Genomic DNA, 21670 nt, shown 5'->3' with positions numbered 1-21670 from the left:
GGGCACAGCACCGATCCTTGTGGCACTCCACTGATGACAGGCCTCCAGTCCGAAAAACAACCCTCCATCACCACCCTCTGTCTTCTACCTTTGAGCCAGTTCTGTATCCAAATGGCTAGGTCTCCCTGTATTCCGTGAGATCTAACCTTGCTAACCAGTCTCCCATTGGGAACTTTCATGAACGCCTTACTGAAGTCCATATAGATCACATCTATTGTTCCGCCCTCATCAATCCTCTTTGTTACTTCTTCAAAAAACTCCATCAAGTTTGTGAGACATGATTTCCCCGGCTAGAGTAAAGTTTAACAGTTATTCAGAAAGCATCATTGACTTGGAAAACATTGTGCCCTTCATCAATGTGAGTGATTGCAGGTTGCAATATCTCCAGGCACCACACTAGAGGTTTGAAGGTTGAGATACAAAGGAGAAGAAATGCCCTACTGGGGGTCAATGTAGAGATATATTGAGAAGGCAGAGAAGCAGATGTTATAGAGGTCAATATCGAAAGGTAAACTCCATGGATGTGGATGGAGCACCACAAGTAGTCCGATGTCTTTGCACACATGGGGGATGAATAGAATAGAATTCCTGTGGTTTGGAAGCATGCCTTTTAGCCCTTCAGTCCACACCGATCCTCCAGAGAAGATCCCACCTAGATGCATCCCATCCCTGCATCCCTGCATTTTCCGTAGCTCATCCATCTAGCCTGCACATCCCTGGACACTATGGGCAATTTAGCATAGCCAATCCACCTAACCTGCACATGTTTGGACTGTGGGAGGAAACTGGAGCACCTGGAGGAAACCCACGCAGACATGGGAAGTTTGTGCAACTCCACACAGACAGTTGCCTGAGGATGGAATTCATCCCAGATGCCTGGCACTGTCCGACAACAGTGCTAACTACTGAGCCACCAGGAGTGCATTTTCAAGTATTATATCATACCAAATGCACTCTCAAATACTGCACAAATGACCACACCCGTAAAACTCACCAACCAGTTTTCAATCATTTCACAAATTGGTGCAGGCTCAGAGTCAACAATAGATGACATACATGAACCATATCATTATGTATTAACACCATGGAAAAAAGGTGTTGAGGTGTTCTTTGCTGAGGATGTGATACACAATATGGTCTAAGCTATTAAAGATGACAATTATGCACGTATCTAATCCTTCTTTGCACATCCTACCAGCATCACATGATCCCCGACTCCCCTCTGATTATCTAGGTGCAGAAGATATAAGCACACACTTCTAACTTGCTCCCAGAGTGATCATCTTATAGTATATCCTTCTCTTTTCAGATACCATGAAGTGCAGTTTGGCCAGGAAGTGGAGAAACAGCAAGGTGGCAGGGTTAAAGAAGGTGCATCACTCAATATAATATTTGCAAACACCAGCTCAGACAATGATAGTATGCAAAATATTGAGAATATCATAGAGGTCGAGACTACATGTAGTAAGACACTGAGCATGATTTAAGATTAGTGGTGCTGGAAATGCACAGCAGATCAGCCAGCATCTGAGGAGCAGAAAAATCAATGTTCGGGCAAGAAGCCTCGGGGTGGAGAGATAAATGGGAGGAGGTGGGGCTAGGAAGTAGGTAGCTGAGAGTGCAATAGGTAGATGGAGGAAGGGGTAAAGGTGATAGGTCAGAGCGGAGGTTGGAGTGGATAGGTTGGAAGGAAGATTGATATGTGATGAGTTGCCTAAGCATGAGTTGCCTGTGCAAACTCACTGGAAGATCAGTTCACACAAGATCTGCTGCAGTGGACTCAGAAGGAGGCTGAGAGGTAGCCGAGCAACATATTTTAAAAAAAAGAAACCAGAGACCAGAAGTGCAGGGTATTGAAGAAATGCATGACAATCAAAGTGTGACAGGAAGGGCAAACTATATAAAGAAGAGTGCAGCAGAAAGTGAAACCAGCATAAATAATAATGATAAAAGTGAAAACATAAGGCTGTTTATCTGAATATATGCAACATTTCTAATGAGATAGATGAGTTGGCTGTACACAAAGAAATGGATGACTTAATAGCTTATACAGAGGGGTGGTTACAAGGTGATTGCCCATATGTCCAAGGATGTACTGGCTAGGTGGATGAGCCATGGGAATTGCAGAGATACAAGGATGGGATGGGTCTAGGTGGGATCCTCTTTGGAAGGTTGATGTGGACCTGATGGGCTGAATGGCCTGCTTCCACACCATAGGGATTCTATTAGAAAGACTGAAATGCCAAAGAGAGTAAGAACATAAGAAATTATAATAGGAATAGGCCATTCAGTTCCTCAAAACTTATGTCCTCATTGCATCATGCTCTACCATCTAACTTTGTATTTTCCACCTTACCCTTGGCTATCCATATATAGATTAAAATCATCCATAACTATTACACTGCTGTTTTTACACACCTCTATAGTGAGGCAACTTACCAGGGGCTAATAACAGCTCTCACTTGTGACTTCTTTCTCTTGCTATTCCTCATTGCAACTCAAAATGATTCGACATTATGATCTATTGCATCTCTATCACTACTCAAACACACTTATCTTTCTTTATTAATGCTATCCTCGCATTTTCCATTCTGGCTAATTTTTTGAGAATGCCAAATATCCTTGAATGCTGAGCTCCCAGTCTCGTTTCTTTTTTTAAAATTTCCCTTCAATTGGACCTTTCCCCCAAACTAATTAGTTTTAAGCACTGCCTGCAACATTGATAATACAATTCACCAGAATAGTGGATCCAGCACAGTCAAGTGAATGCCATCCCAATGTATCAGTTCCCTCCTTCTCCTGGCATTAGTGCAGAAATCAGAATGGAATTTCCCTCCATGTCAGTCATTATTTACCTCTCTCATCCTATTTACCCCAAGATAAAGTTGTACCTGATTCAGGTAGTAATCTGGAGGTTATTACATTTGTACTTTTTAAAATTTTATATTGAACTACTTAGCAACCCTCAGTAGACCATCTTTCTTATTTCTTGGTATGTTGTTATTACCTACATGGATTGTGACAACTGGATTCTTTCCCTCTATTCCAACTTCTTCTCTAGTACAGATGGTATTTTCTTTACTTTGGCACCAGATACGCAAAACAGTCTTCAGGACTTTATCTTTTGTGCAGAGGAGTGTCAATTTTCCCAGCAAATCTCCTAGAACCTTCTTGGGTTTGACTATTCTCTGAAAAATGTTTATGTAAGTCTCCTCCTCCCTGATGTATCACAGTGTCTGCAGTTCATTCAATCTGAGCCAAAGTTCCTCAAGCAGCCAACGCACAGCTGTAGATGTGGTCACCATGGGTCACATGGGTGACCAGCTGATCCCACATATTGCAGTTGCAAAATATCACCTGCCTAACTATTTCTATTCTATTTAAGTATACTTTCCAGCTGTGATAATCATTTCTGATTTAAACCAAATGGTAAATCAAGAGGAGCATAGGTTATATCTAGCAAACACCAACCTGTTTTTCTGTGACATTTCACTTTGGTTCTGCAGTCAGAAACATGAAGCAGCTCATTGCCACTACTGTTTAGCTCCCACCACTGACTCTCTTCCTAACCTAGTCTGCACTTGCTCCTCCTCTTTCCCAACTAGAAGAATTCCAGCTACAAAGTGGGAATATAGCTTTGTGTAGAGCCTACCCTTCCTGGTTTCAATGTGATAACTTAATTTCCACACGCATGTATTCAACTTTCATGCAGGGTCTAATAGAAGGTGTCACAGTTTCCATTGAAGCACAAACTGTAGCCAGCCAATATCTGAATGCTGGACAAATTTCAGATTGCTCTCATTGTCACAACCAGGGTTAGAAGACTGCATTGTCCCCCTCTCGCTCCACTCCTTCACTGTTCACAACATTTACATTTTTTCCCCCATTTATATGCTAAATTGGTTCCATAATACAAAATGAATCCATTGATTAGGTTTCTTTAATAAAATTTATTTTAATAGCAGAATTCATCCAATGATGCAAAGTTGAGCAACATTCTACAATGAAAATTCAATTATCCATTTTGAATAACTTGATATCCATGCGTGAGTTAGAGAAAAAAAAACTCTCAATAGAGATCAACTTTTTCAAAAAATACATTAAAGAATTAACAATAGTTTGGCTAAAGAGAAAAGCAAAAGATATAAACTGCTTCAGATGGTTTTTAGTCTGGCATCCTAGATAGATCACTAGACATGTGGTTGTCACTGGGATCTTTTAGGAAGCAGTTCATTTAGGGGGATGCTGAGCAGTAGTCATCCAAAAGCTTGTCTGGGGAATTTCTGCACCAAGTCTTTTAAGCTCTTACACTGGTATTTCAAAAAGGGTTTCTAAAAAGATGACAAATAATATGTTGGCTGGCATTTCTCTGCGCAGGTTATATCCAATTGAGTAAACAATTTCCAAAAAAAAGACAGTCACAAACCCAGAAATGTGTTTTCTCTATAAACAGGTTCAAACAGTTCCATGGTATATAAAAGTTCCAGTTAAATGAATTGTTTCTTCCAGTTTGTGTTTATTTTTAAATGTCTGGTGTCCTTTCAGTAAATTTTATCTAAAAAAATATCAGACATTATCCATCCTTCAAATAAACCAGTTTTCACGTTCTTTTAGTTATACACACTCAAAAAAGGGAATAATAATGGATACACCTCCACAATGCCATGCAAAGGTGGACAGCTGCCATCATGGCTGTATATTCCAGCTTGTAAAGGGACTTACTGAGGGCTTCATAGCAATTCCCTCTGTGATCCCAGATCACTGGGATCGTAGAGAGGCCACCCAGAGGAAGTAGGGATGGCTCCATGGAACAGAATCCTGCTTTATGTGGTCACAAAGACAATATGGAAACTATGGGAATGTTGCAGCATGGATAAAGAGGCCACTCAGCCAATCATATCTATGCTAGCTGAATAAATTAGCTGCTCATTCAAACCTGGTCTGTGATCTTTGGGCTACAAAGTCAGGTGGAGATCTAAACAAAAGTTTGTCTCATTCTCCACTTTTCAGTAACACCTTTGTTAGGCAGTAGCACTGCCTGGACATTAGGCAGCACCCGTCCCTGAGTGATGGTCACCTTTCCCAGGAGCTTGTCATTGCTCATTGCCAACTGGAGGGGTCTGTGGATGATGAAAGTCTTCTTCTTGACCCAAACCATGTTGATGGTCTGCTCGAGGATTTCTTCTTTCAAATGGTGCAGCAAATGTCAGATACCAAGAACCATCAGAAAGAGAAAGGCTTTCTTCATGACCTTGCTCAATCCCAGTTCTTCCATTCCTGCCAGTGCCCTGGTTGTTGTTTATCTGCCAGCCAACCTAATGTTTTACATGTTGATATGATGCAGTCTGAAGCCAGTCCTGCTAGGCCCTTGTCTAGCTGCTTTTCATTTTCAAAGGCCTTCTGCAATGTCCTCATGAAGAGTCACCAGATTTTCCACTACCTACCTTGCAGCACAATTGCATTGACTTTTGTATGCAATATGACATGTTCTCTTTTATAGATTTTGTTTGAAGTATTTATTTGTGGTGGCTTTTATATTGTGGCACAAGCTGGTCAGCTTGTTTAGATTAGATTACTTACAGTGTGGAAACAGGCCCTTCAGCCCAACAAGTCCACACCAACCCACCAAAGTGCAAACCACCCAGACCCATTCCCATTCCCCTACATTTACCCTTTCAACTAACACTATGGGCAACTTAGAATGGCCAATTTAATCAACCTGCACATTTTTGGACTGTGTGAGGAAACCCACAAACTCCACACAGTCAGTCGCCTGAGGCGGGAATTGAACCCGGGTCTCTGGTGCCGTGACGCAGCAGTGCTAATCACTGTGCCACCGTGCCGCCCAGTTCTTAGGCTTACTAGATTTTTGTCAGATTGTTACAGATCTCCATGATTCTTGCATTCACTCTATTTTCAGCACACCCACTCTTTCTCCTAGTCTAATGTAATACCCAAAATACTTTAACCTTTAATGTAATCTTGAGCAAGATTTTCCCAATTATGTATCTGCATTTTCCGGTTTTGAGTATCACTTTTAAGCAGTCGATATACCTCCGATGGACAACTCCCATAAAATCCCCTTTCAGTTGCCAATATGCCGTAAAAGGACCGTCCATCACAATTGCCTTTGACAAAAGTCACTGAACTATCAATCATTTGTATGATGTTTACTATACACTTCAAATCTTCTTAACTGGCAAACGTTGGTAGTACATCATTTCATTATTCTTACAAGAATAATCCCGATGAATTAAAATAAATTACTGATGAATGATTGTAGAAACTCAGCTAGTGTTGATTAGTCCAGAACACACAGGTCTATATCCCCATTCAGAACATTCTAGAAAGCAATCCACTAACTGAAAAATCGTGACATACATAGTTTGTAATTTTGAGATATGATTTTCCACAACTTTCTGGCTTAGAAAAATACGTGTTTACTAAACAATGCAAGGCATAATTAAATTAATCATCACAATTTCATTTAAAATTGCAAATGAACATTGCATCTTTTGATATGAAAGATGAAGCTTCATTTTCCTCGATTTCTCCCTCTTGGCCTCTCTAAAAGCTCTATTCACTTTTTTGTCTTCTCATTTTGTTTGATTCCAGGTCATTTGGCATGTCCCCCTGGTTTGCTTGTCTTCAATCTAATGGACTCATTAATGTTGCAAGGGAAGCTTTTCTCTCTGATTGTTTTACTTGTATACCAATAAAATGCTTCCAGGTGGGAGGTATTAGCCACAGTGCTTAGTTGCCAAATACTTCTCATTTTATAAGATAATAGAACAGGATTTTGTTGTTAACCAGGTAATTTGGTTAATATCTCCCACCTGGATCACTTTTATTAGTATGTAAGTACAGCAATCAGAGCAGGCACATTCCAAGTCATATTAGCAAATCTGTTAGACAAAACAAGTTAAATAGAAATGCTTAGGAAGGTGATGTACTTGGAAATAATGAAAGGAGAATTAATGTAACAGACAAAAAATTCAAAAGCAAGAGATCGGGTTGATTTATGTTGGCTAACATTAAGAATGCATTTTCAATTTTGATGAAAGATACTAAAGTGTAGAGAATATTTTCTAAAGTGTACTTTAAATTGAATAAAATCATTGACAACACCAAAATTTAGATTTATAAATAAGAATGTAAAATGCAAGAATAATGAAGTTATAATAAAAGCACATGAAACATTGATTAGGCCATGATTAGAGTATCATATGCAATTCTGGACAGTCCGTAATGGAAAGAATGTTCAACCGATATGAAGTTCAGACTGTAGACTCACCAGAGGTAGGTTCCACTCGCCAATAATTACCCCTTGTGGAACATCAGTAAAACAGATTAGCTGGTTATTAACATTTTGCTGCACGTGGGTACTGGCTGTCCACACATTTCCTACATTAGAACAGTGACTGCATTTCAAAGTATTTAATTGTTTGTGGAGCACTTTGGGACATCTTGAGGTTGTGAGAAGAGCTATGTAATAAGGGATGTTGCCCAGAATGGAGGGTTTGATTTATAAAAATAAGCTGGGACATCTTGTGCTGAAGCCTAGGAGTTAGACCTTATGGAGATTTATAAAATCATGAGGGGCATATTTTTAAGGTGGGCAGAAAAAGATTTAAAAACGACATCAGAGGCTTTTACACACAGAGTGGCTTGTGTGTGGAATGAACTGCCAGAGGAAGTGATGGATGCAGCAACAGTTACAACATTTAAAAGAGGTTTGGATAAGTACATGAATAAGAAAGGTTTGGAGCATATGGATCAATTGTAGACAAATGGGACTAGATCAGTTTGGGAGCATGGTTAGCATTGATTAGTTAGGTCTGCTTCCATGTTGTTTGATTCCAGATAAGCAATTGGTGCTAAAACTTCAACAAACGATCATCCACCAACAGCTACTTTTCATTGACTGAGCTCTATTCTAAAAGGGGAAGGTGAACAGCCCGTTGTCTTGGTGCATATAGGCACCAACGATATAAGTAGAAAGCGAGATGAGGTCCTGAAAGAAGAATTCAGGGAGCTAGGAGAGAAGTTAAAGGGGAGGACCTCAAAGGTAGTGATCTCGGGATTACTACCAGTGCCACGTGCTAGCCAGCGCAGAGATGAAAAAATAGGCAGGATCAACACGTGGCTTGAGAGATGGTGTAGGAGGGAGGGGTTCAGATTTGTTGGACATTGGGACCGGTTCTGGGGAAGGCGGGACTATTACAAAAGGGACAGTCTACATCTGAACCAGACCGGACCCAATGTCCTAGGGGGAGTTTTTGCTACTGCTGTTGGGGACGTTTTAAACTGATGTGGCAGGGGGCTGGGAATCAGAAGAGAAAACAAGTAGGCAGCGAGGTGGAGACTGCAGACTGTAAGAATTATGAAGAAAGCATTAATAAAGGGAAGAATAGGCAGAGAGCAGGTGAGCACAAAAGAACTGGTGGCCTGAAATGCATCTACTTTAATGCAAGGAGTATAGTGCGTAAGGCAGATGAACTTAGGGCTTGGACTGGTGCCTGGGAGTATGACGTTATTGCCATCACAGAGACTTGGTTGAAGGAAGGGCATGAGGATTGGCAACTGAATCTTCCAGGATATAGACGTTTCAGACAGGACAGGGAGGGAAGTAAAAGAGGGGGTGGAGTTGCATTGCTGGTCATGGACGATATCACAGCTGTGCTAAAGGAGGAAACTATGGAGATCTTGGGTAGTGACGCATTACAGGTGGAGCTGAGAAATAAGAAGGGTGCAGTTACATTGTTGGGGCTGTATTACAGGCCTCCCAACAGTGAACGTGAGGTAGAATAACTGTAGGTAAAAGATTATGGAAAGATATAGAGGCAATAGGGTAGTGGTGATGGGAGATTTTAATTTTCCCAACATTGACTGGGATACACTTAGCGTCAGAGGTTTGGATGGAGTAGAATTTGTAAGAAGCATCCAGGAGAGTTTTCTAGAGTATTATGTCAATAGTTTGATGAGGTAAGGGGCCTTATTGGACCTGGTACTGGGGAACAAGCCAGAACAAGTGGTAGAAGTTGCACTGGGGGATTTCTTTGAGAACAGTGACCACAATTCTGTAAGTTTATAATACTCATAGATAAAGAAGAGAATGATCCTAAGGGAAGAGTACTAAACTTGACCAAGGCCAATTATACCAAAATTAGGCAAGAGTTGGGAAATGTGGATTGGACACAGCTTTTTGAAGGGAAGTCCATATTTGAGAGGGGAGGCTTTCAAAGATAGGTTAAAGTTAGTGCAGGATAGGCATGTCCCATTGAAGGCCAAAGGTACGAAGGGCAAAATTTGTGAACCGTGGATGACAGGACAAATTGTACGACTAGCCAAGAGGAAAAGGGAAGTGTGCATAAGGTCTTGGCAGCTAAGAACAGAACGGGCCCTGGAGAAATATCGGAAGAGTAGGACAAGTCTTAACCAAGGAATCAAGCGAGCTAAAAAGGATCATGAAATAGCTTTAGTAAGCAGAATTAAGGAAAATCCCAAAGCATTTTATTTTTGTATAAGAAGCAAACAGGTAACTAGAGAAAGGATTGGACCACTAAAAGATAATGAAGGAAGGCTGTGTGCTGAACCTGAGAGAATGGGTGAGATCCTGAATGAATACTTTCCATCAGTGTTCACTGAGGAGAGGGACATGATGAATCTTGAGGTGAGAGATAGAAGTTTGATTAGTCTGGATCACATTGCCATAAATTGGGAAGATGTGTTGGGCACGCAAGAGGTTATTAAGGTGGACAAATCCAGGACTGGACGGGATCTATCCCAGGTTGCTGGGGGAGGCGAGAGAGGAAATAGTTAGGGCCCTGACAGAGATCTTTGTGGCATCCTTAAATATAGGCGAGGTGCCAGAAGACTGGAAGATTGCTCATGTTGTCCCCCTGTTCAAAAAGGGTAGTAGGGATATTCCAGGAACCTGATGCTGGTGGTGGAGAAGTTGCTGGAGGGGATACTGAGTGGTAGGATCTATTTATATTTGGAAAGGAATGAGCTTATCAGTGTTGGGCAACATGGTTTTGTGCGAGGGAGATCGTGCCTTACCAACTTGATAGAGTTCTTCGAGGAAGTGACCAAGTTGTTAGATGAAGGAAGGACTGTTGATGTCATATACATGGACTTTAGTTAGGCGTTTGATAAGGTTCCCCATTGTAGACTAATGGAGAAAGTGAAGTCATATGGTATGCAGAGTGTTCTAGCAAGGTGGATAAAGAACTGGATTAGAGTGGCGGAGGGCATGGGTGGTGGCTCAAACATATGTGGGGAGTCCCTGGACTCGGGGGGTGGGGGGGAGGGGGTGGGTGGGATATAGGACAGTATCGAGGTAGGTAGAGATGAGTGGGCCAGGAGCAGGCTGAGACAATGGGTCGGCCAGGGTGGTCAGGCTTGTGGATCTTGGGAAGGAGGTAGAACCGTCAGTGCGGGGTTCCCGGACTATGAGGTTGGAAGCTGTGGGTGGGAGATCTCCTGAGGTGATGAGGTTCTGTATGGTCTGGGAGATGATGGTTTGGTGATGAGGGATGGGGTCATGGTCAAGGGTTGAGCAACAGGAGACAGAGTAGTAGTTGAAGGGAGTTAATCGAAATGGAGAAAGGTGACCAGTGGTGTTCCACAGGGGTCTGTATTGGAGCCACTGTTGTTTGTAATATACATAAATGATCTGGAATTGATGACTGCATTGGCGCCACTTCGTGCTCCCGCGAGGAGGTTGAGCAATTCATCAACTTCACCAACACATTCCATCCTGACCTTAAATTTACCTGGACCATTTCTGACACCTCCCTCCCATTCCTGGACCTATCCATCTCCATTAATGACAACCGACTTGACACTGACATTTTTTACAAACCCACCGACTCCCACAGCTATCTGGATTACACCTCTTCCCACTCTACCTCTTGCAAAAGTGCCATCCCGTATTCCCAATTCCTCCGCCTCCACCGTATCTGTTCCCAGGAGGACCAGTTCCACCACAGAACACACCAGATGGCCTCCTTCTTTAGAGATCGCAATTTCCCTTCCCATGTGTTAAAGATGCCCTCCAACGCATCTCGTCCACATCCCGCACCTCCACCCTCAGACCCCATCCCTCCAACAGTAACAAGGACAGAACGCCCCTGGTGCTCCCCTTCCACCCTACAAACCTTCGCATAAACCAAATCATCCGCTGACATTTCCACCACTTCCAAAAAAAACCCACCACCAGGGGTATATTTCCCTCCCCACCCCTTTCCGCCCTCCGCAAAGTCCGTTTCCTCCGTGACTACCTGGTCAGGTCCACGCCCCCCCAACAACCCACCCTCCCATCCTGGCACTTTCCCCTGCCAATGCAGGAACTGTAAAACCTGTGCCCACACCTGCTCCCTCACCTCTATCCAAGGCCCTAAAGGAGCCTTCCACATCCATCTGGGCGCCTCCTAGCAGAGAGCTTTAGGGAACATCTCCGGGACACCCGTACCAATCAACCACACTGCCCCGTGGCCCAACATTTCAACTCCCCCTCCCACTCTGCCAAGGACATGGAGGTCCTGGGCCTCCTTCACCACCGGTCCCTCACCACCAGACGTCTGGAGGAAGAATGCCTCATCTTCTGCCTCAGAACACTTCAACCCCAGGGCATCAATGTGGACTTCAACAGTTTCCTCATTTCCCCTTCTCCCACCTCACCCTAGTTCCAAACTTCCATCTCAGCACTGTCCCCATGACTTGTCCGGACTTGTCCTACCTTCCCATCCTCTTTTCCACCTCTCCACTCCACCCTCTCCTCTCTGACCTATCACCTTCATCCCCTCCCCCACTCACCCATTGTACTCTATGCTACTTTCTCCCCACCCCCACCCTCCTCTATCATATCTCTCCACGCTTCAGGCTCTCTGCCTTTATTCCTGATGAAGGGCTTTTGCCTGAAATGTCGATTTCGCTGCACTTTGGATGCTGCCTGAACTGCTGTGCTCTTCCAGCACCACTAATCCAGAATCTGGTTTCCAGCATCTGCAGTCATTGTTTTTACCTCACTGTTGGTGTGATCAACAAGTTTGCAGATGAGACAAAGATTGTTGGAGTGGCAGAAAGCATAAGGGACTATCTGAGAATAAGTAGGATATACATAGATTGGAGAGTTGGGCTGAAAAGTGGTAGATGGAGTTCAATCCAGACAAATGTGAGGTGATGCATTTAGGCAAGTCTAATTCTGGAGCGAATTATACAATGAATGGAAGAGCCTTGGGAAAACTTGTTGGGCAGAGACATCTGGTCCATTGTACCCTGAAGGTTGCTGTACAGGGGGATAGTGTGGTCAAAAAGGCATAAAGTATGCTTGCCTTCATCAGGGGTATTGAGTATAAGAGCTGGCAAATCATGTTAAAATCATACAAGACATTGGTTCGGCTGCATTTAGAATACTGTGTACAGTTCTGGGCACTGCATTACGAAAAGGATGTGGACTCTTTGGAGAGGGTTCAGAGTAGGTTTATGATGATGTTGCCTCGTGTGGAAGGTGCTAGCTATGAAGATAGGTTGAGTAGGTTAGGTTTATTTTCACTTGAAAAAAGGAGATTGTGGGTGGACCTGATTGAGGTTTACAAAATCATGAATGGTGTAGATAGGGTGGATAGAGACAAGCTTTTTCCCAGGGTGAAGGATTCAATAACGAGAGGTCATGCTTTCAAAGTGAGAGGTGAATCTGGAACATTGTCAGCAGAAGTGGCAGAGACAGGCACGGTAGATTCATTTAAGATGCGTCTGGACAGATGCACGAGCAGGTGGGGAGCAGAGGGATACAGATGCTTAGGAAATGGCCAACAGGTTTAGATCGGCTCAGGCTTGGAGGGCCGAAGGGCCTGTTCCTGGGTTGTAAATTTTTTTTTGTTCTTCTTTGTTCAGTGCCAAGGCAGACTGTGACTCATCAAGATACATGGTCACAGATATCTGTTATATATGTCAGACAAGTCTGTCAACGAATGAAAAAGAATGAATGATCACTGCTGGTATCATTTTCAAATGCATTTTTATCTAGAATCTGAATATCTTGTTTTCTTTTTCTCTTTATTCAACTGGTTGTCCTGCCTCTGAGAAGTTCTATGCTGCCTTCTTTCATTATTCTGCACATCTTTTCCCAGTGATTGGGCATTGCACAAACTCAGCAATTTGATCCATGTTTTATTTTATTTATTGTCTCATGGAATCTGGATGTTGCGAGCTAGCCAGCATTTATTGTCCATCCCTAGTTGATCCTGAGAAGGTGGTGGTGAGCTGCCTTCTTTAACCGCTGCAGCCCATGTGCTGTTGATAGAGGATATTTGCAAGGTAGTTCCTTCTTCTGTGAATTCATGTGCTCACAGTTCCTACCTGTGATTTCAGAGGTTCACTCATAAGTACTGCATATATTTTTCTGTGTCTGATAGGCATTCCGCTTTGCTGTTTTATTCGATTAACCCTGTTTCCTTTCCTTGCATTTAATTGAAGGATAGCTGCCTAGGTTCTCCACATCTTTCGCTGCCTATTCATGGCTTCATGTGTTTTGGCTGTTGTTTACAGCCTATGGTATTGCAAGCCTGTCCTTTCTAATCAAATTATTTTGGAGATCAGGGTATGCAAAAATGAGCTGATCTATCAGTCTTTTATCCATTTCCGTGAATTTGCATTTTCTGGCTGCATTAATGAATTTTGAAAATTGTCGACAGACTCACCCTACTTCCTGCCTGAACCCTTAAAATTCAATATTCGTGGATTCAATTATTTATCCAGAGCTGTGTGCTGAAACTTTCAAGCTTTCTGTCTCAGGTTTTACTATTGCACTTGCCCATTTCTCAGCTATTGAGCAAATTTAACAATTTGTCCCCAGCTCACAGAGTAACATAACTGATTTTTTCCTCTTTGCTGGTGCCTGTTGGAAATTTACTGATCATCAGACTGTGTATTTATTTAAATCTCTCAAATAGCTCAATGACATCTTTGGCTCTTCAAATTCATTATGGGCTATAACTATGCATTGTTGTGGTGGTAGCCATTTTATTTTTGCAGAATTCACTCAGTTTGAGGATGAAGTTTTTTGGTAGGAGACATTGAACAGAGACTGGATCATGCTGCACAGTAGGTGGCATTTTGTTTTTTGCAATTCTCTATAAGAAGAGGATTTCCCTTCCCTCTTTCCAGGAAGATATGCAGGTCAGTCCCACCCTGGTGGCAGGCACTTTGCTTCCATGTGGCATCTCACTTCTCTCTCGTACACTAGCCGATTTTGACAAACACTACAAGCCTCTATTCAGGGGAACAAACATTCTCAGTGATTGCTTCTGTGGAACTCCAAATGTTTCCCACACTTCATCTGATATACCTAGGCTACACCAAGGGGGATAGGGTGGGGTGTTGGGTCTAAATGAGATGTTCTTTGGACAGTTGGTAGAGACATGCTGGCCCGAATGGCCTTCTCATGCACTTCGGGATTCTTTGATTCTAAATTATATTGGCTATGCGGAGAGGAATCACACCAATTAAGACCTACTCCTTGTGAAAATCTGAACTAGTCCAACATCAACTGAAGAATTGCATCGAGTTCTGAGCACCCAACTTTAGGGAAGATGTGAAGGCATTAAGGAGATTAATGAAGGGATTTAAAAGTACAAAATATTCATAAGAACTGTTTGACAAATGTGGAACTTCAGCTATATAGCTTGAAATAGTTGGCACTGTCCATCTTTGAGGAAAGACGATTGTGAAGAACTTTGGTAGCGGTATTAAAAGTTATGAGTAGCCTGGTTAATAAGGAAGAAACTGTTCCTATTACTAGATCAAGAAACAGAAGGCAACGCTTTAAGGAAATTGGCAAACAGGCAACTTTTTTTGCACTGAGCAGTTAAGATTTGGAATGCACCTCCTGAGAGTGTGATGAAGGTAGATTGTGTTAAGGGATGCAGAAGCAAAATTGGATCATTATTTGAAAAGGAAAAATGTGCAAGGTTTTGGGGAAAAGGTGGGGGAACAGCGTTGGGTAAATTTCTTCTGAAGAGGGCCGAGACACACACAATGAGCTAAATGAACTCCATTTGTGTTGAAGCCTATCTGCGAATTTTTGATTGTTTAATCAGGATCCCACCAGAGGTGAACTTCTGACCCTAGTCCTAACTTTAAACCCACTTTCTGCTTCCAAGCTCTGTGGCAAATATTCAGCCCATCATTTCTCATGTGTGGACAAGTATCCCTTTCGTAAAAGAAAAAGATCTGTGTGAAGAGTTGCATGTGCTGTGAGACAGATCTTATCATATAAATCTTACATTTTTAAATACTCCAGAACAAATGTAAGAGACTTTTATAAAACATCATAACTGTATTTATTAGCTAAACCACACTGCAAAATCAGAACACATTTTCTTTCCAAAAAAGCAGAACAATCCCTTTTGAGGGTCTAAAATTGTACAACCATTCAAATGTTTGAAGCAAGAGACCAAATCTCTGCCAGAAAGTGTGTGCTTCACATCAAATTGTTTTATGTCCAGCAGAATCACATGTGAAATCTATGTCCAACATAAGCACTTTTTTTTCTTTCATAAACATTTCCACATTTATTGGAGACACTTTCTAAGTGCTCTAAACAACATTAGACACATTGCTCCAAATTACGCTCCTGTAATAAAAATCAGGACACGTAAAGATAAGAAAAATTCAGACACCCTCATTCCAAAAAAACAGACCCAACTTCATTAACATTGTTTTGTTAGTGTTCCACTCAGTCTGGTCTGCTGCCTGTGTGACTTAACACTTCTCCTTCTCAGCTGCTGGAGTTGGTTATTGTGTTTATAAGTTTCCCACCCCTAAAGGCATAGAAAAGGTTGTCCCCGATTGGTTTAAACTAGTCAATCAGAGAAAGAAAGGGCGATGTTTTTATTTCGACTGTTCTAGGCAATGATCTTCAAAATGTTGCAGCCAACAACAGACGAAATATTTCTGTACACTCCAGATGAACAGTAATGTGGTTGACTCTTAACTGCCCTCTGCATTGGCCTAGCAAGCAACTCAGTTCAAGGAGAATTAGGAATGAGCAATAATTGCTGGCCTTGTCAGTGACATTCACATGTTATGAAACAATAAAGAAGAAAAAGTACATGCCCTAAGTGAAAAGAAGTCAACAATGGTTTCAGAGTTAATATTGACTGAACTCAATCTCTGAACTACTCATTCAACACCCCTGCCCTTGGAGATTTTGTATTTTCTATTTCTATATTATTGAATTATGTTTGTCACATTAATTTTGTTGAAAGCAATAAAATAATTTGAGGTCATAATATTGTCTTCATTCTCCTGTCAAGAGCGTACTTGAAGTTAACTGACAGGGTTAATACTCAGTGCCAATATACTAATTTGTGCCTTGGACCAATCATCAATTGTCGGCTGATCTTTCTAAGTGAAACTTTCATCTCCTACTTGAAGTCTCCAAAAATGCACCATTGCCAGCCTAACTGTGGTTCGGCATTGTTGCCTCAGAGCATCAGGGACCCGGGTTTGATTCTAGCCTCGGGCGACTGTCTATGTGGAGTTTGTACATTCTCCCCGTGTCTGCGTGGGTTTCCCCTGGATGTTCTGATTTCCTCCCACAGTCCAAACATGTGCAGGTTAGGTGCATTGGCCATGCTAATTTGCCCATAGTGTTCAGGGATGTGTAGTTTAGGTGCATTAGTAAGGGGTAAATATAAAGTAGGGGAGTGGATCTGGGTGGATTACTCTTCATGGGATGATGTGGACTTGTTGGGCAGAGTGTCTGTTTCTGCACTGTAGGGATTTTAATTCTAATTCTAATTCTAACTGGCCTGTGGCAGCAAGTTTCTACCTCGCAGAAATAAAATGAAAAGTAAGAAAGTATCAACCTCTAACCTCCATCTAGGAGAGAAACAAAGAAAAACAAAGTCAAATACCAAATAATTGATCTTTTGTAATAGTCAAAGAGCACAAGGCAATAAATATGTTATGGATGGAAAGCAATTATCTGAACATGGATTGGCACTCCAGTGACATTCTGTCACAAGTTCAACTACTTAAAAAAATGAACCTTCACTTCATAGGTCAACAGATAGCTGTTAAAGAATGACAAGCAGTAAAGTTTATCTTCATTTTTTGGAAATGCAGTACTGTAAAAGAATCAATGTCTTTTCTATTTCTGGTTATGATTGCAAAGATCTTTACAAAATGTTAACATTTTTAGAATATCAGCTTACAAATTAAGCTAATTTCAAGATTCAATGGCTTCAGTTCTTGCCATACTGCCAACAGCTAGGTGAAAATAACAAGCAATTTGCAGGCAGATGATGACACAAATGACACAAAGGCTAATGGAACTGGTCATTGTTAGGTATACAAGTTAGATATATAAGTACTACTGGACAAACGTAAAGATCATAGCATCAATGTATTGTTAGGAGAGGGCCACAAACCCAAAACATTTGGAGCATGGCAGCAACACCCACAAGTGTAATAACTGTGATGTGGATTGTTTAATCCACCAAAACAGTGTTTCGTATTTTGTGATGTGTGCAAGCTATGCTCTACAAAAGAATAAATGAGAAGAAGTCCAAGTGCTTAGAAAAAAATCCCAAGTGGAATATAATTCTCCACAGCAGCATGTAAAGAAAAGGCAACCAAGGAACAATGTCAATGATGTTTCCAAATTCCCATCTCAGGCCATGAAAGTATGTCAATAAAATTCAAGTGGATAACTGCAATGTTATATTTTAAAAATCCCAGTTAGAGAATATGTGTGCTCAATTTGGAATACCATATAGATGTAATCAGAAAGGCTAAAGGCACTACCTTCAACTACGTGAGGTACCTCAAAAGGAATGGACAGTGTGTACTACATGCCATGTTTGACATTGATGCAAATGTTATCCCTTAGCACGTCTTCCACCTGATGGACTCAGGAAACAGGCCAACAATGCTGGTGCATGATATGTTAACTGTTTACAACTGGTCTGACATGATATGTATTTTTTGATTAGATTAGACTCCCTACAGTGTGGAAACAGGCCCTTCGGCCCAATCAGCCCACACCGACCCTCCGAAGAGTAACCCACCTAGACCCATTTTCCTCTGATTAATGCACCTAACACTACAGGCAATTTAGCATGGTCAATTCACCTGACCTGCACATCTTTGGACTGAGGGAGGAAACCGGAGCACCTGGAGGAAACCCACGCAGACATGGGGAGAATGTGCAAGCTCCACACAGTCACCCAAGGCTGGAATCAAACCTGGGACTCTGGTGCTATGAGGCAGCAGTGCTAACCACTGAGCCACCGTGCTGCCCTTATCCATCTTTGCTTAGGATGGATACCTGAAACATTTTACATCATTGAAACTGTTGGACCAGCTATTATGTGTCTACCAGCATGCATGGATCTACATATTCCTACAATCCACAAAGTAGCCAATATGTCAATTCCAGCACCGAATACTCCAGACTGCAACATCAAGACTATTCATGACCTGACTAGCCTCTATCCAAGCTAATTTGATTTAATTGGTAACTTTAATGGTGGTGGCGAATTGCATCTGAAAGTTTTTTTTATTCATTCACAGGATAAATGCGTTGCTGGCTGGGCCCAGAATTTATTGACTATTCCTAATTACCCAGGCAGCAGTAAAATGCCAACCATATAGATGTAGGACTGGAGATCCATATAGGCCAGACCAGGGAGGGATGACAGTTTCCATTCCTAAAGGGAATTAATGAACTGGATGGATATTTCCAACAAACGACAATGGATTAATGGTTATCATTAGCCTCTTAATTCCATATTTTTATGGGATTCAAATTCCACCGGCTACCATGGCAGGATTTAAACCCAGATCACCAGGACATTACCTGAGACTCTGGATTAATAATATAGAGGTAATGCCACTAGACCATCACCTCTTCTTAATGATGTACCCCACCCGTCCACCTTACACCCCAACCTTGGAAGTCCAATGTTCACATTCAATTTGTACAATTCCTTTATTTGCCCTTTTTTTTGAAAAGTGGCACTGTAGTGGACGTTTATATCCAAAATGGCTGCACTAAAAAGATATCCATACAACATTCACACCCTTGAAGAGTTTATTTCAAGTTTTGAAACTTGAACCAACAATGAATATTGGTTCATACATGTTTCCTCAGAGTTGCAGAAACTGACAACTTTTGGTACGTACTATTTTCTCAGCTTACAGTTTGAATTATCCATTAATTAAAAAGTTTTCCAACAACATATTGTTCATCTCAGCAAGAATCAATTAGGTTGTAATTGTATCACTGATGATATTGCAGTTCACTGGAAAAGTAAAGGTGAGCAATAGACAAACCTTTGTGAGCTTGGGGCAGCAACAAGAAAATAGTTTTAGTTCCCCAAACAAAAAAAAATCAACATGAAACAAGTCAAATTCTTTGGATCAATATACTTTTTAAATGGTATTAGACTTGATCCTACCAAAGGCAAAAATGAGGATTACAGATGCTGGAGATCAGAATCGACCCTACCAAAACAAAAGACAAACAAAAGATTACAATACAAAGGTATCTGTTGCTTCAATATTTTTTTCTCAATATGTTCCAAACTTTACGGTCAAAGTATCTCCTCTTTGGGATTTGTTTTGTAAAGGGATATCTTATATATGGCAGAGAGATCACCAACATATTCTCAAAAATGTTGTATCTTTTAGCAAATCTGCTAGCTGACAAAGGAGCAGCGCTCCAAAAGCTAGTATTTTCAAATAAAACTACTGGGCTGTGACCTGGTATTGTGTGACTTTTAACTTCATCCACCCCAGTCCAACACCGGCATCTCCACATCAAAGCTTCAATATTATGCCGCCTCCAAGCTTACCATGTTGAATCTTGATGCATCAAGAAGGTCTCGGAGCTTGAAAATTAAAGGATGAGAGACATTATGTTTGGTTCGAAGATCCTTACAAAAACAAAGGACTCTATTCCAACATAGAGAGCAAAATTCTCAATTTAGATTCAGAATACAAAAGTTCCATATGTTGCTACCTGGCAAGCATAGCGTTGTTCCTAATGACGGTAAACTGTTGGAAATGATCTGTTGAAAATATCTCACAAGTGCACCTTTGTGACTACAACATTTCCTTGTGAAAATCTGAGGGTATCAATTAAAAATTACACACAAACCAGACTCACAGATGTCAAAAATGGATACGCCTAATGTTCTCAACCGACTTCCAAATTCAACTAAAAGCAAGGGTGTTCCTCTATTCTTATAAGTGGGTATTCTCCACATTGATCCCACTTATTTTGGTCAATTTTGATTTTTTCTTTATGCTAAGTATGACATTGTGGAGCCCTAGTAAAACTGAAATCAAAGAGTATCAGGGAGAAAAATCCTTTCTGGTTGTAGTCATATCTGACACATTAGAATAGAGTTGTAGTTGTTATAGGTCAATCATCTCAGGTCCAAGACATCACTGCAGGAGTTCCTCAGGGTAATGTCCTAGGCTCAACCATCTTCAGCTGCTTCATCAATGACCTGCTCTCCATCATAAGGTGAGAAGCTGATCATTGCACAATGCTTGACTCCATTTGAGATAATCAGATACTGAAGCAGCCCATGTTTCCTGCAACAAGATCTGGATAATATCCAGATTTGGGCTGAGAAATGGCAAGTAGCATTTGCACCACACCAAAACCAAGCAATGGCCATTGCCAGTAAGAGACGATTTCACCGTCATCCATTGACATCAATGGTGTTACCATCATTGAATCATTCACTATCAACTTCCTGGGGATTACCAATTACCAGGTGTGGACTCACCACATGAACACAGTGGTTAGAATTAGATGAGCACAGACACTTTGGAGGTTTGCAAGGATGAAAGAGGTTATAGAGTGAATGGGGCAGGGGAATGAAATCATGGAAGAATTTTAAGGCAAGGATAGGAATTTTAAAATTGAGGTGTTGTTTGAGCCAATGCAGATCAGCAGACACAGGGATACTGAGTGAACCAGACCTGTAAATACACAAACAGCAGAATTTTGGATACCTGAAGTTTTTGGAAATTATATATTTTATATTATTATTATATTGAGTTGGAATAGCCAAATCTAAATTGTTTCTTTCCCATGCTAACTATGTAGCTATACCATGAGTATAGCTATACCATGCACCATGCACCATGATTTTAATCAAAAGGTAAAAGTAAATATCGGCCTTTCAAGCATATTATAAATCATCCATTTTGAAGTGCCAGAAATGATTCGACCATGAATAAAGGCAAAACATTTTTATTACTAATAAATTAAGAATATATAAATGTGACAATTTTTATTAATTGTACAATTATTGTAATGTTATCTACACCCCTTCTTCGTTATTAATGGCACCATATAAAAATTCACTAGGAGTTACCCTTACTCCTGTCATTCTGCAATGGTGTTCGTTGCCATAGATTTTTAATTACAAAGCCAGTAGTCAAATCTCAATTACTTTCCTCTGTATTTTATGGGATGAACCTTCCAGGAGATTTATAATGTACATTATGTGTAAAATATGATAGTTGAAATTTTCAACCTTCATTACATTGTGTTTGCCTGCAGGAACAATAAACACACATATTTATATATATGTATATGTGTGTTTATGGTTACATGCATGCAAATAACCCGAATATA

This window comes from Hemiscyllium ocellatum, chromosome 7 (assembly GCF_020745735.1).
Source record: "Hemiscyllium ocellatum isolate sHemOce1 chromosome 7, sHemOce1.pat.X.cur, whole genome shotgun sequence".
NCBI lineage: Eukaryota > Metazoa > Chordata > Chondrichthyes > Orectolobiformes > Hemiscylliidae > Hemiscyllium > Hemiscyllium ocellatum.
This window is presented reverse-complemented; position numbering follows the sequence as displayed.